Source organism: Ascidiella aspersa, chromosome 4, assembly GCF_963924565.1.
Source record: "Ascidiella aspersa chromosome 4, kaAscAspe10.2, whole genome shotgun sequence".
Taxonomy (NCBI): Eukaryota; Metazoa; Chordata; class Ascidiacea; order Phlebobranchia; family Ascidiidae; genus Ascidiella; species Ascidiella aspersa.
This window is the reverse complement of record NC_139450.1, coordinates 12,255,778-12,271,295: the sequence shown is the minus strand read 5'-3', so window position 1 is coordinate 12,271,295 and position 15,518 is coordinate 12,255,778.

Genomic DNA, 15,518 nt, shown 5'->3' with positions numbered 1-15,518 from the left:
AAACGTGATTATTCTGACTAAAACATTGATTGGTTACCTTTTTAAACGACTTACCCTTGAGCGCATTTAAATATTTAAATCTGAGAGTTTAACCATAAGAAGCAATGGAACTTTATTCGACTTTTTCCAAGAATGAAATATGTGCTATCGCAGAAGAGAGTCAATTGTTTTTTGACCTTTGCGCCCGATCGCATTGTTCCGGGTCATTTAAAGAGCTCCCGCCGTCTCGAAATTATACACCAGCGCAGGAGAAGTCCACTTGAACGAACACTGCCCATTATTGCGAGCATTATTATGGAGCTACAAAAACCTTGGCCCAGAAAAGAAAGCGCTGTTTTATATAGACAGAAGTCGAGAGGTTGCCCCGAACCCTTGCCGGCCATAATCCTTGAAACCGAAAACTAAAAATAGGCTTGCGACAAAGACCTACAGGCTTAACTTATAGCTACGGGTTCAACCGCGAGTCGGAATTAAGGGATAAAACCGGCTTCGATAGCGGGCTCCATTAATGGCCCGCGCCTTTTATATTCTTAGCTGGTGAATACAGTGCTACCGGCGCTTGCTGCTCAAGAGATTTAGCACTCTTTGCTAAAAAGGTTCGGCGAATGCCGCACTGCCAGCTTAACTTTTTTTCTCAAAACGCTTAACTTCACAGCAATTTCTAAAAGTGTGCGCCTTGGGCCAAACTTTATAGTTGCGTATTAGTTTTTGCTTTTTTGTAGTTCAACCCCGGTAAAATTTAAGTGTTTTGGGTCATTTGAAGTCCTTTTCTACACACAGAGTCACGGGGTGATGTCAGTTCAACTTTATTCACAGCGGTCGCCTTTCAGGAAATTGCATGTGGAATTCAATCAGCCGTCGCCCGGGGCCAGGCACCTTCGCCTCAGGGACGCGCATTTCTAATTCAATCGCGGTCGCTCGATCACGAATCTTGGTGCAACGAGCAATTTTGTTTACAACAAAAACCAGACCCCTCTACCTGTTATTTGTTATGTTCGCCGTGTGGGTTGAAAAGAACATGAAACCAAGTGGCTTAAATTGGACAGGTTCAGCATCAAAATGCGGACTTCTATGCAGTCAACGAACATTGATTTAACGTTACTTTTAACGACCCGGCTATTCGCAAAACGAGATGTAGAAAGTAGTTCATCTTAAAAAGGTTGCGTCCGAACGCCGCTTTTTATCGCCCGATTTTAGCTTTATCATCTTGGCTTTTAACCATCGCCGAAGCCTTTTTGCCGCCTAGTTTCTCAATGTTTATGGCTCGTCCATCTTCCATTCCAGCAACAAAATACGATTGAGGTAAATTGATAGATTATGCAGCCGTATACTTCGTTTCACAGACGGTTTACCAAATACTGTGGAGACACGCAGCGCCAAGTTACAAATTGAAAGTGGTTGTAAACGCAACCGGATATTGCCCCATTTCTGTGTGCACTTGACTGAACAATGTAATAACATTATCGGCCACGCTATACAGTTGTGCCGAGCACTCAGCTAAGCTGACATAATGTCAGGACAAATGAAAACACATGTGTGGGTTTGTTTTCGGCGCCACAGTGTACGTAATGGTGTTATTTTAGCCGCAAATAACCTGCATTACTAATTCTAGAAAACTGTAGTTCTTAAGATTGTAATTCTAATAAACCAATGTAAACAGTGCTAAAATATCACCTGGTTGGCTGCTGCAAGGTGAAACAAGCGAGTAAATTGTTTGGACGGACTTGTAATACCACCTTCAAGTTTAGTGCAAAATAACTTCTGCAAAAAGTGCTTCTTGCCTAAAGCAATGCAGGGTTGCTGCAATGTTTCATGGCACGCTTTGGGTGACAGGTGTTGTTACGTCCTCCCGAAACCCCGCTTCTCATCGGTCCTAATCTTGTTGCCATTGACATTTAGCGACCTTCTCTACAGTTGGTTACTAGCCGTACCTTAGGCGGCGCTGTCTTTCGTGATCGTTTCTGGCTTTGTTTTCGCCCTGACAAGGCAACTTTTTTAAAGCAAAATTCCGCATAAAACAGGCTTATTTTTGTGTAAACGATAAATCATTCAACCATCAATAAATAAAGCGTTTACGAGCCAGAGTGTTTTAGCTGATCTTCTTCTACTAGTTTATGTAGTTTCCCTGCATAGCAATTAAAACGTTAAAATAGAAAACTGCTGTTAATATTTCGATTTTGAGTATATAGGGTTTTGCTAAATGTCCTTAGTTACGCGAACAGACTAATCAATAGCAGCTGGAAAATCCCGAGTTCGTCCTAAAACCGGCCGCTCCTTTTCATTCGATGTTTCGTGGTATTTTAAGTGGCATATGTGACGGCAAATCAAAATGTTAAAACAGCTTTAAACATGGTAGAAAATAACTGTCAGCCCCTAGCAGTAGCCGCTACCTACGTCCAGGCAGCCCACAGCCGACTAATTCCGCACCTAAATTGATTTATTTCTTTTCCCCCGGGGTTCGTGCCACCACTTGCGGTCGGCGAAAGTGCTTCCGTTATCTGTTGTTTTGCAGTCGTCCTCTCGTACCGAACTGACCCTGACTCTAAGTGCTTGTATTATTTTCAATTATGCGCTCGGCCACCTTGTTTTTTTGCTTGGCGGTTTTTGCTTTTTTATTTGATGATTTCCCTGACCCCGTTTTGGCTGTTAACCGAAGCCGCCAACATGTTGTTATTCTCGGAAATGGAGGGTCGAATTATTTTATTTTTCCCAGGCCTTTTTGCCAAGCGTGATATAAAAAGAAACGCGCCGCTCTGTGAATTGTACGAGCGGAAACGAGCAAAAACAAATTTTACGATCCTTATATACTTGCGCCTATTTGCTCGTGTGTTTATTTAATGTCGCCATGCGCTCGGCCTAGTAACCCCGGCACAATAGTCGTGTCTTGGTTTGGTGAAAATAATGCTGTCCACGCAAATTTCTCCAGTCCCAGAATACTAAAATAAATAAATGAACTATGAATTGAAAAGCGAATCAAGGTTTTTCGCAATGTCGATGCTCGATCTGAAAATGCAGTTTGAACTGGCGCCCACTAACACGTGCCGAACGTCGCATTGCGCAGGTAAACGCTCTGTGAAAAGGCACGACCGTATGAGAGGTCACGTGACGCCATTTGTCCGCTAGTCGCGCACCAGCAGCATCACGTGACGTTTTAGTATTATCTCCGCATTTTACAAGGCGCCAATGTTACTGATCTACAACGCCAAACTGTATGAAAAAATACGCTCCAGTCAAACTCGGGTTACTTCGGGTTCGCTCGCCGCCACTTGTTTCCGGGTTTACTGGGGGAACCCGCTTTAATCCAGTCTTTCCGCTTCGTTTGGCTCCACCGTGTTTTGAGCCGTGAGCGGGCACCCCAAAGCGTCATTACCTAAATTGGCGATTTCGCGAGAGGCGGCAATTTTGCTCGTTTTTTGGCTCCGCTCGCAAAAACGAGCGGAATTCTCCGAGTGAAATCGGCTTATCACGCGACCTGGTTCGTGCAATTTTCGAAAATTACCAAAACCATGAGTCTCGAAGGAGAAATACACAACGCCTAGTCTGTGTACTGTTGTTACCGGTTAAATAAAGACATGTCGGCGTAATAGCAATGGCAAAAAGTCAATCGCAAGCACACCTGTAAAATATATTCACATCCTGTACATAACCGGGTGCCATTGTTCGAACGTTTCAAGTGAAACTTGATTTAACAAATACAAGGAATATAGGTATTATATATGTGTTTTTTTAGTGTGTGGTTGTTACTTGAATTTGCTTTTCTGTCTCACTCCACTAACGCTACCTAAGTAGCGGCCTGACATTAATTTAATTTAGTCGCGCTAACGGGAATCTCAAGATCCTGGGATAAACAAGTTTACGAGGCGGAAGCGGTGATGGGGAGGACGACAGTATATTATCCCGCAATCATAAGTCAACGTCAGATGCGAAGCCACAAGTTCACGAGCGCTAGATGTGCTGATAAGTCTTATGTTGATCGATCACCCGGGGATTCGATATCATGAAACTCGTGATTCATAAAAACAGCGAAAGGCACTCGGCCAGATTTCGAGGCCACTACAAAAATGGCCCTGGCTCCCTATTGACCTTGCTTCAGAGATTTCGGCCACTCGTGGCCGCTGCAAGGGAATTCCACAAAAAACATATGGGGTTTTATTGTCCATCCGAGGGTTCTGAATATTTTTTAAACGGTCTAACAAGTGACTCGGTCGTCTTTTAGCCCGTCAAAAAAAAAGTCTGGAGTCGCATCCGCGTTGGCCATCGTTTGCTGTTTACAAGTTTGAAACAGGGAGAAACATGTCGAGTGTTGCGCACGGGAGGCCTCGACCCAGACCTGACTCGCTCAAATCGCGCACATCGGGTTCCCAAGTGGCGCACCATCTAGCCAGGAAAGTACCCCGGCTACGGGTAGTCGATTCTCCCGAGGCGCTTTCTCCCCAAGTCTGAGTGTAATTGCGGAACCTAATCGGCCTTGTTAATTAAACCCAACGCGCTTCGATATTATTGGTAGCGAAACCGAGTCGACGCACAACAAACCGAGTCATCGGTCCACTTTGCGCCTTATGTTTGTCGGCGTGGGCGGGCGGGCGCACGCAACACACAACAGCCGTCTCTGTTCGTCCGAAGCAACAAAAAGCCGCCTGCTCGGCGCTCCCGTTCGCTGGCTGCTTTCTCACAGTCGGCAATCCTTTGTGCGCGCCTCGCCAGGGCGTCTTGTCGGCATTTAAACTCGACAGACGGAGCAGTTTGGAAGACGAGGCCCAGGCGTGGTTTACTCGGGTTTCTGTTCAAACAACGGCTGAAAGAGCCGGCCGTCCTGATGCGACAAGGCGTCGCGAATAATTACGAACTGGGCGTCGACCAGATTTAACCGATGTGCCAAGATCGGGTTAGATCCCGGGGTCACTTGGAGGCCGAAATTTAGCTTTCTCCCTCGAGATTTCTGCTAATATTCAACAGCGCTTCAGCAAATTATTTTTAAATGCCCATCAATCAACGAATGTCACTGCACGACGTGATTTTTTCTTGATTTTATAAGTGATGAAGAAAGATTGAATCTGTTCGTGCCACATGATGCGAGTTTTTAGGGAAATCTACGTTCGGTTATCCGATCCATGTTCTTTTGCACGGAAACTCATTATGTTTTTTTCGTTATTTATTAATGAAATATCGGATCCTGTTAACGACTTTTGTTTTAAACCCAGAGTTCTATATTTTATTAAGCTTTCGAGCTTAGCAATAGGCTATTGTAAATTCCATTCTAGATTTTTCATGTCCGAAAGAAGCAATGGAATGTGGGGAAACTGACTCAGTTTAAGGATAATATTAAATTAACCGTGTTTACCGACATTTTGCCAATCTGAAAATCCTGATTTCCATGGCAGCATTATCGCAAATTGATATATGGCCTGGGTATATATTGCCCTGAGCACCGGTCTGCGGTGTTACAAAGTCCTCAGGTGTCCAGGTCGCTACCTTGGCGCATAAAAAGCACCTAAACACTTTTCACACGTTCGTCAGTATTTAGTGCCGCGTCTTTAGCAAAAATGTTCTTCGCCTGCGATCAGGATTCGAACGATTTCGCTTGCCTCTCACATCGTTTTCGTGTACATTTACCGCTGGTATAAGCCGTGAACTTGGTCGGGCAAGTCTGTGACGAGGCCACGACGCACTTTTCCCAGATGAACTCCTCGCCGACCGGCAGACGCGGTTTCCCTGGAACGACCGGTGGCGTCGTTGTCGCTCGCTTAATAAGCCCGGCTAATAATACACCGACTTTCCAGCTCCCAGCGGGACGCATTGCGCTCCGACTGCGCGCTCAGCAAGGCCGCGTGCAGAGTGCATAAGGCGGGTTCAATGCCCCCGGTTCCTTAAATACCTTTACTTTTTGCGCGTTTTTCGGCACTCCGGCAGCCCTATTAACTCTATTACCAGCTCTCTGTATTTTAAAAACTCCACGTATTAAAGTTGACCGAGGCAAGCTTGTTCAACTGTGTCGAGGAGGGTTTTCGCGCGATGGGAGCTATTTTGAGCCGGCCGGGGGATTTGGCCGTAAACAACTCCACATGTTGCCGTTATATTTCCCCGGTGGCCGGCCGCGGAGCACGAGGCAAATAAGCAACTTAAGAGCGAACGCCAGCTGTGCGCCGCCCGGCTTTATTATCCTGGATTTTGTTCCGGGCCAACTAGGTGCACCTGGATTCGTGGTTTCCGTATTTTCCGCCATGTTTTGTGTCGCCTTTTAATTCGTCGGCCGTTTTTTTTTTCACGCCCGCTTTTAGAAGCTACAATAAACGACCTTTAAGCATCACATTGTTGTTTTTAGTTACAAAGCCTCATTGAAGTCTAGTGCTCTAAACAAGTTATTTTGAAATAGATTAACCTTAGTCAAGTCTTTGCAAAGTAAAAAAGTCTAGTTTCTTCTCCAGTTTTAAGTTATCATTTGCCAAATCAAGCCCTAGTCCCGACTTATTGTCAAACCTAGACAAGTTATTGACATCAAAATCAAATGTTAACCAATTATAACTGGGAAATTTGTCCAAATCCTTTGGACAAATTTTTAAATCATTTTTGTAATAGCAAACATATAAAAACGTAACATATAGCAAGAAACCCGTTAACGTGAAAATTTGAGAAATATAACTCAACTTTACCTAAAAAATCCTTCCCTCACAGGCACAGTGCCGATCAAGTTATTTTCTCAAAATACCTTATTCAAGTCAATTTATGCTGCCCAAAGACTTAAGTCAGGTACAGTCTTTAAAAATTGTTACTACAATACTTTTTTTCTCGCTAAGGTACGTGTTTTGTTTGTTCGTGGGTCGGCAGCGTGCTTTTATTTTACAGAGATCCTCCCAACACCCTCTGTCGTAATGTGACAAGGCATTTTCACGCGTTTACGACCTTTTTCGAATGTCATGTTTGCTTGATTTGCCAACACAAGCTTGCCCTTCTATTTGTTTAAGGTTGCTGTCCGATTAGTGGCCGTTAATTTGCGGCACGTTGAACCTTAACGCGTTCGTTACAACTTGTAAACAAGTGGCCGTTTGCCTGCATTACCCAAGAGAATTTTTAGGTCCAAAACGAATATGGAATGCGCTTCGACTTGTGAACGCAAAGGTCATCTGTTGCTTTACGGGGTGACGTCATTCCTTCATTGCAAGATAAACTGCGATCGTAAATGTGCGCGATTGACGTCAGGAGCGCTGTTGAGCCATTGCCATTTGTTGATACGGGACCGGCGGATTTACGGCCTGGATGACTCGCGGTGGGAACAGCATACCCCGGCAACGTCCGGGCACCTCATCATTCTCAGTCACCTCGTTTGTCGGCTGAACACAAAATGCCGTGTCGGTAATAAAGGTTAAGATCAAGGGTCGGTTTTAAATTTAGTATCAGCCTTAACGAGTGACATGGGAAGAAAATTGAAAGGATTTTTTTTTAAATCACTCACATGGGACAAACGTAAAATGTTGTGCAAAATCTATGCAACGTTTGCTATTGGCGCATTCAGTTGTCGCGGAAACAAGCGCATGCGCGTACACACACGCCGCTGTCCCAAATCACTGCACGCATTTGCTTGAGCGTGTATCAAAAATAACTGCGCGTTATCATATTGGTCCTTCCAACCTGCCAAAACAGCGGCATCCACGGTACGCCTTCAAATGTCAACGTCTGCTCCCCCGGGAACTTGCTTTTTTAGCGTCCTCTTCCAAATAGAACGCCGTCCAACTGCGCGATTGATTTCTCATCTCTGATTTAACTGGAAGTGTATCAGAATAGCCCCGCTGCGAATTCGACCGCAGGCCACGGTTGAGCCTCTATAGGAACGTCACGTGAAATAAGAGCTGTCGTGCTTACTGCGCCGCTGGGAAAACTCGAACTCGCCGAAAACGCCGGGGGTCAGAGGAAGGCCGTAAATAACAAAAAGCGGATCCGTACGAAAAGCTCATTTTTAACAGCCACTCTTCGAAAACCGAAATTTTGGGTAAATAAATGTACAATTCCACCTGTCTTGTTTTCATTTAGATATTACCACGTAATTATCGAATTAAAGCCGTATAAAACCAACCGGCGTTTTCTTAAATGTATAACATTGTCTGTATATGTACTCTCTAGTTTCATAAGTCTGTCGCAACCGAGAAGGGCCTCCCCAGTCCCCATTGCTGAAAACCCCAATCGCTTAACGATGGCCTAACAGTTGTTGAAGCGGGCCCCTCGTGTTGTCTTGACTTTATTCGGGTCCGAAGTTTAACCTCACGCGTGAACTCGGGCCCGGATCGCGTGCGGTCGGTTTGGGCATTAATCGCTGCGCAAACAGTCGAGTGGACTGCTGGCAAACTTGCCACCTTGTTGCGAGCGCGAGGCCACAGTTCTGTACACACCGGCTCACCGGCCGGTATGCAGTGGGTCGTGAGACGTGTACACGTAAAAGGCCAAGGGTCGAGTCGATCGCGGTCGCATCCACTTCGCCACGTTAATGCATTGGGCGGGCGCGACGACCCATCTGTTCCCCTGCGCGGTGCTTTTTCAAAACGTCCGTGTTTGCTCGGATCGTCTATTTTTAACCCGGACCCGGCTCGGCAAATAGCAGGGCTCGTCCTGATCGATAGCCTTTCAGTCGTCCTGGCTGCGCCATGATTGTCCCTCTCTTTTGTTCCGCCTCGCCGACGAAAGATCGCTTAAGCCTATACTCTGTTGCGTGTGCCTAACCAACCCGCGTATCTATAGTGTTTGCAAACACGCACCACGCCCCCTGTGTGCCAACCTGTGTCCCCTTGCTTTCGTGGTTGCCGCTGGATACGTTCCACCAAAACGGTCTTTCAGTTGGCAATTCGAACGCGATTGATTTGTTACGGTATTGGGGTCTATCTGTGTTGAAACGCAACCCATTCTCTATGTGGAAAAGAACTTCACATAAGGAACCCAGGGAAACCATTACACAGTTATAACCGCATGTTAAAAGGAATACTCATAGATTTAGAGTATAGACACAGCGTCAAATTATTCGCTTTCCCATGCCCCCTCTGCTTGTTCGGGTCTAATCGCGTGGCCCAACGTAATAGCAACGCTTTGTCACATGCCATATTTGTAAAATTCGAAAACTGCAATTCTTGATCCAGATAAAGGCAAACCACAAAATGACTTTTCACCTCAGCAAAGGTTTCGGTTCATAACAGTGATAGTGGGTTGGCAGATATCTAATTATTTCGAACGGTGTGGTTATGGCTATTTGTTGTAAATTTGACTTAAGTTTATCCTCTACAGAACTCTTAAAAACTTGCTCATAGGTTTTCAACACTTTACCCTTATCATTTTCAACCTTATCTGGCGAAGCACTGCTACTTGCATCTCACTTACATCACACGGTGGCAGTAGAGTTCGTCTGCCGTCTTAAAAATCGTAACGGCTGATCCCGTGTTTCATTCGGCCTATCTAAATATGTTCAAGGACAAACCTTGGTTATATCGATTTTTCCAATTTTTCCCACAGCTATTGGGTTTTCGAAAAACGTATGTGGGGCGCAAAAAGTGTTACTGGTGAACAGTAACTATTTGGATTTCATTACAGCCAATATAAAAGTTGTTACGCGCCATAAAATCTTCTCGCTACTTTACAACAGCTAACTATGACCTAAGGTTTTTTTTTCTGTTAAAAGAAGCGCAGCCATTTAGAAACAGCCATTTTTTTCGTTTTTCAGGCAAGCCCTTGACACCGCTTCCGGTTAGCGTCGCAGCCGAAAGGAATTCGCTGGGTTTAAGTTCGACTGGCGATTCTCCCTATCGACCGTAGCAGGAGCCACGCGAGAGGTGAGCGAGTGATTTGTTTTGCAAGCCGTTTTCTCAATATCTCCGCTCCCGGTCGACAGGTGCCCGTCCTTTGTCGGGGGAGCTCGAAAACTGGGTCTAGTTTCTCGGTTTGTTTTGCGCGCCAGCGGCGCTCTTTTGTCACCACAAACCGTGGCCGGGGCGCTGCTGATGCGTGCCACCGCGTTATCGCTTGGACGAAAGGTCTCGACGCAGATCTAATCGCCCGGAGGTTTTTTTTAAGCCAGTGAAAAACAGGAGAAAGGCTGCCCGACCTCTGTGTGCTGTATTTGTTAAGCTGTTCATATTGATATTTCAGCCATACTATGTCCTATAACGTCTGATTTTTATTAGTCGGTTATATATGCCAGCATAGGTTATAAATTTCCACCTGAACAATCCAGCGTTGCATAAGAGCCGATTTTAACGGCCCGCCTTCCCCTTTTACTGCGCCGCGACCCGTTTCGAGTCCAGTTCGATTAAACAGCTGAAATAATAAAGAGAAAAATGCGCGCTTCTCAAGAGATGTAACATCGGATCTTGGCGTGCGCTGCAGCGGCCCTTCGCTGGCCAGTCTGCACTGCGGCAAACAACACCCACGCTTTTGACCAGCGTGAAAAAGCGCGGCGTCCGGCTCCGCGCCTTGCCCAGGCTCGGCCGCGCGATTTCGCGACGCAGAATTCTACGCCGGTAATCAGCTGGGCCCTTTGTTCGGCGAGGATGAATAGAAGGCGACGCCGTTCGATTGTCATTATAAAGCGCGCTGTCAGCGGATTTTGGGTTGGGAGAGAGGCTAAACGCGCCCGTGAGTGTTCTCGCGCATGAGTGGGTTGTGTGTGTGCCCGCGCCGTTGCGGCTGACCGATTCGATCGAAAATGAACAGCCCTTCTTTGTTAGGCTTTGGCACGAAACTTGAACATTGAAACAGCTTTAATATCAACACAAGGTACCTAATGGATCCAGCGACAATTCCTTGGGCACATTTTGCGAATTTGTTTTTATTGCACTGTGCGATTTCTTCGCTATTCGTTAACAGCGTGTAGGCTCTACTACAGTCTACATGTTAATAGCTTTGCACTGCGATGGGGCTGTAACTAATAATGCAACCATTCTGTCCTCATAATGTTATTTTATTCAGATTGCCACGGAACAAGTGTTTGAGATATCCTTGTTGTCACCAGACTCGCTCGGTGTTTACACGATTGTGATGAACGATATCACCGCCCCAGTAGTTTGGGATTGGTCGATAAATAATGTCTTCGTCAGAGTGTTTGTTTGCAGCTTGTAGAACATCAACACACCGCTCTGCAGATTCCTATGGGTTTAGCATCGCGGTTGCGTATTCAATTTACACTTCGGGCCGTCTTGTGTCGACAAGAAAGCGAACATGTTTTTACTAAGATATATGAGCTTACGTAAGCAGTCTACCTGGTATGTGGTGCGACTTCTTTTCGTTTTATGTGTTGACGATAAATGGAATGTTGTTAACCTATTTGCGTGTACGTACGAAACTAAGTGCGACTGAAATATGGTGTTAAGAAACTCAGTTGTTGCTGCTGGGACTACTCTGGTCGAAAACATTTATTTTTCAGTCCTTACCCTGTTGCATTTGCGACAATTTTCAAAATATTAGTATTTAAATTCTAATTGCAGATGACATCGGATTTTTTTTATATGACTTTTGAAGCACCGTTTTTCTACTTTCGTCTGCGTATCAGAAATTTTAAATAGGAGGCAAATATTTAATTTTTGATGGGTAATATAAAGTAATAAATGAGATCCTGGCAGTCTAAAAAAAAACAAAAAACATCCACGCTTTAATGTTTTGTTTTCATATTGGACATTAAAGGCATTACCCGTCAACCCGCTCATCGACCCAATATGCTTACTTACGACTCCATTCTTATAGGATGGGTAGCATTCGGTTGACCTTTCGGCTTCTTGCTTCAACTGTCAAACCCGACGTTTTCCCGGACCGGCCGGCTTTTAGGTATTGCGGCCTTCCTTTTCTGGCTGACTGACAGGTGATATTTCGTTCCGAATCCGAGCAGATCGAAGCTGGCATTCGGCTCATTATGCCTCGCAACTCCAAAAAAGCTGACGCTATTCATCCTTTCTTGCCCCAAGACAGTCGCAACCGGCCACCTAAGAACTTAACTCACGTGTTGAGATGTTTACCTATAAAAAGGATCTGTGACTATTTAAAGACATAGCTAATTGCCAATTTAGGTGTTTTGACATGATGCATATTAACGGAGGAATTATATTATTAACCATGACTAACTTGCAGCCTTCGTAGGCGAACTAGACATACCCGTTTGTGTAGTAGAGTAACTTTTAATAAACTAACGCTTAAAGAACACTTTCGTATGACATACGGACGGTTGTCACACGAGGGGTTTGGTCACACACGCTTCGTCCAATGGCATCACTTACATCAGTGGCTGCTTTAGCCTGGGTGTGGCCTCTTCAGAAAGCCACTTGCGTATCTTGCACGCCGGCGAGGGGTGGGCGGGGTCTTTATCGGGCCGCCACTCAGTACATTAAATTTCAGCAGGCGACCTTGTCCTTAGGGCAACCGCCACGTGACGCCGTAAGTATACAGTTGGCTGCCGGCGATCGCGAAATCCCCGTAAACAGAAAGTGTTCCACCGTTTTAAAAGCGCGCATTTGTCAATTACGCGGCTCTCCCGGCAGTCGCAAGTCGACGGACGCTAAAATCCCGTTTGTCAGCGGCAGCGTCTTGGCCATGTAATTTGACTGTTCTCCGAAATTCGTTTTTTTGTCCGAGAGCCTAAATCGGCGGCCCGGCAGTCAGCACGCTAATCTTTCCCGGTCCGCTCGCGCCGCAATTTTTGGCTTAAGGCAATAAGCAGGCGCCCATCCTACGCGACAATGGAACGCGAGCTGTGTTGTTACAAGACAAAACCGGGATTGGCACCTTCTGCTGACACGGCAATCCCGCTTAAGACTCCGCGCGTAACTTGACTCCTGGTCAAGTGCGCTTCGGGACGTTATTGTGACTGACGAGTGTCTCTTGTTTGTTTATGCCGAAGTCATTTTTTTCAAACGATTGGCCGTTCCGCGCGCGTGCTGAATTAAAGCTTAATACAAAGGTTTATTTTTTCGGTAAACCTGGACTCTCTAATTTAAGACGGGACAATTCTCTTGGTTTCTTAGTTGTGATAAACGGTTTTGTTATCTCCCCAGTTTGTCCATTGAAAACGATCGCTTTCCATAACACGAAAGGCAATATCATACTTTTCTGAACCAAATGTAGAGATCGCATTTTACACACGCACGGAGGTAAAGCACCAGCAACATACGCGACTTCTCAAGTCTGCAGGAGACCGTGCACCAGTGGCAGACCAAGCGGCGGCGGCATTCGTCCGTCGTTCAGCCAGGGGCTGACGTTTCTGGCTAAACCCTGAGCGGCTCGGATTTGGGCGATTGGCGACTTAAAGCCCGCGGGACAAAGCCCGATTCGCCATTACGATACAATTACCCGGCAACGTTTGGCGAGCGAAAGGTTAACCTCCTTAAATCCACCAGTCCTTCTTCTTCCATCGTTGAAGCCCGACACGCGCTGTTGTGTCTTCCCCTTGGCGGAGAGGTGTCCCCGGATCACTGCACGCGGGTTGCGTTTGTTTGCTCGCGCTGCAACGCCTCGCTGCCAACGACGGGAATTTTATTTTCTCGCTCGTTTCGCCGATTGAATTTCGGACCGCGAGAAAAAATTAAAAAGCCGCTGCTCTTCGTACGAAGGATATTAAGTACCGTGTCTCGAGGGACTTTTAACGCATTGCTCGCATAGAGCGTTGAAAATTTATGGATGTCAATAGCGAGTTTATTTAAAGTTTCAGCTGGTGGCGGGGGGACTTCGCTGTATGTAAATTGTTGTTTTCGTAGGTGTTTTGCGAAATAACGTTCACGGCTATGATCCCAAAGAAGCCTGTGGCTTAAAAAGACTCTCTCTAAAGTTTTTTTTTTCTGTTTATAAGAGCTTATGAAGGAAACAGACAAATTTAAAACGTGTATGTAAATTTAAACCGCCTCAATTACACGGCGTCTGGCTTTTTAAACCTCGAGAAGAACCAGGGTCGTCTTTTGTAACCCCAACTCGACAAGTGAGTGGGGATCATTAAGTTCTCCCCACTCCAACCCCAAATTACCCAGTGTTTGGGTTCGTACGCCACCAAGAGAGCGCGTTGGGCTCCGCTGTGATCGCAAAGTTCGCGTGAACTCGCCCAGTTTGCAGCGCTTTGCAGCAGAAACCCGGTTGCCGGCCGGTCGACCCCGCTACTCGCGTGTTTACCAACTTTGGCCGAGCCTCGCCGTACTAGAGCTGCGCCAGCGGGCCTGGATTGTTTTGGAGCAATCAAGGAAGCCAGTGTAATTCGAGACCTCTCCTCCTGCTTGCGCCGCTCTCTCCCTCCCCTTTTCTCTCTCTCTTTCTCTCTCTTCCAGCGACTCCTTTTTCCTCCAGCGTGTCACTGCTGCTTGATTTCGACTGAATGCCGCCGCTTGTCCTCACTCGCCAGCGTCTTGTTCATCACAACACGACCTAGATTGCTCGCTGCAGAAGATTGCCGCAGCCTCCTTTACAGTGTTTTCAATCCGCCTTCTGCACGATGCGCGTGTGAAACTCGCCGGCCTCGTGTCGGACCAAACGTGCTCGAAAAACGATAACAACAACAACATACGTGCTCCCAAAATAGGCCCCAGTCTGTGGCGCGATTACGTGAATAATTTATTTCTTGTGTTTTCTTTAGTTTTAAAATTACTGCATTACGCGTGTTTTGAACTGCAGTGGCCTCGATGAAAATGTATTTTTAGCAAGGCCCTTCAACGAATGTAAAACTGTGATTGAAAATGCCTGCTGAATTATATTGACTGATATAAAAATGTTTTCGTTTGGATAACAATTGCAAGTTAAGCAATGCGCATTTTGACATTTGTGCAGGCCGTCTTTGCAGCCCACGTGCATTACATTTGCAACACGTTATTCCTGCGCGTGCAATGAATGCATTATGCATGCATGATGGAAATTGGGCTTGAAAGGTTTAAACACCCTGTCATTTCCTGTATGTGCACCTATGGTACGCCGCATGCCCACGACACTGGCATTTAAACGCTTGAAACAAACCCTTTCCCTTTAATTTTTCCCATAATATATAAAATCGTGCATTACCGCGTTTTATCAGCTTAATGTTGATGCAGTTTGCCACAATTTCCTAGTTAGTTTGTCTTTGCTGGTGCGCGCTTTCCGTTTTTGGTAAGTTCATATGAACGTTTCTTCCATTTTTATGATAACCTCAAATCTCTTGTTTCACTTTTCTTCGGTTGACAAAGTCGCAATGTAAAAAACTCCGCCAAACTAAATCAACATATGACGACTTTATGGGTAAAAAGGTGCTTTTTCATGCCAAATAGGGATAAGCGAATGCCGTGTTGCTGTGTAGGTGGCGAAATCACGCCACCCGAGTCCTTCATTGAAAACGACCCAATTTCGCTGCTTTGTTCGCCCTCTTTTGTGCCCGAGCCCGGGACTTACTGGCCCCTTTTGCTGCAAATCAACAGGTGGGCGAAGTTTTGGTTGTGTGTGTTGTGTTAACTTGGGTTCGTATTGATCAGACTTGGGCGCGCGGCAACCCGAAGCCTTTCAGGACTGGCCAAGCCCATCACTCGATATTCACTTTTCACCGCGTCCCGTTG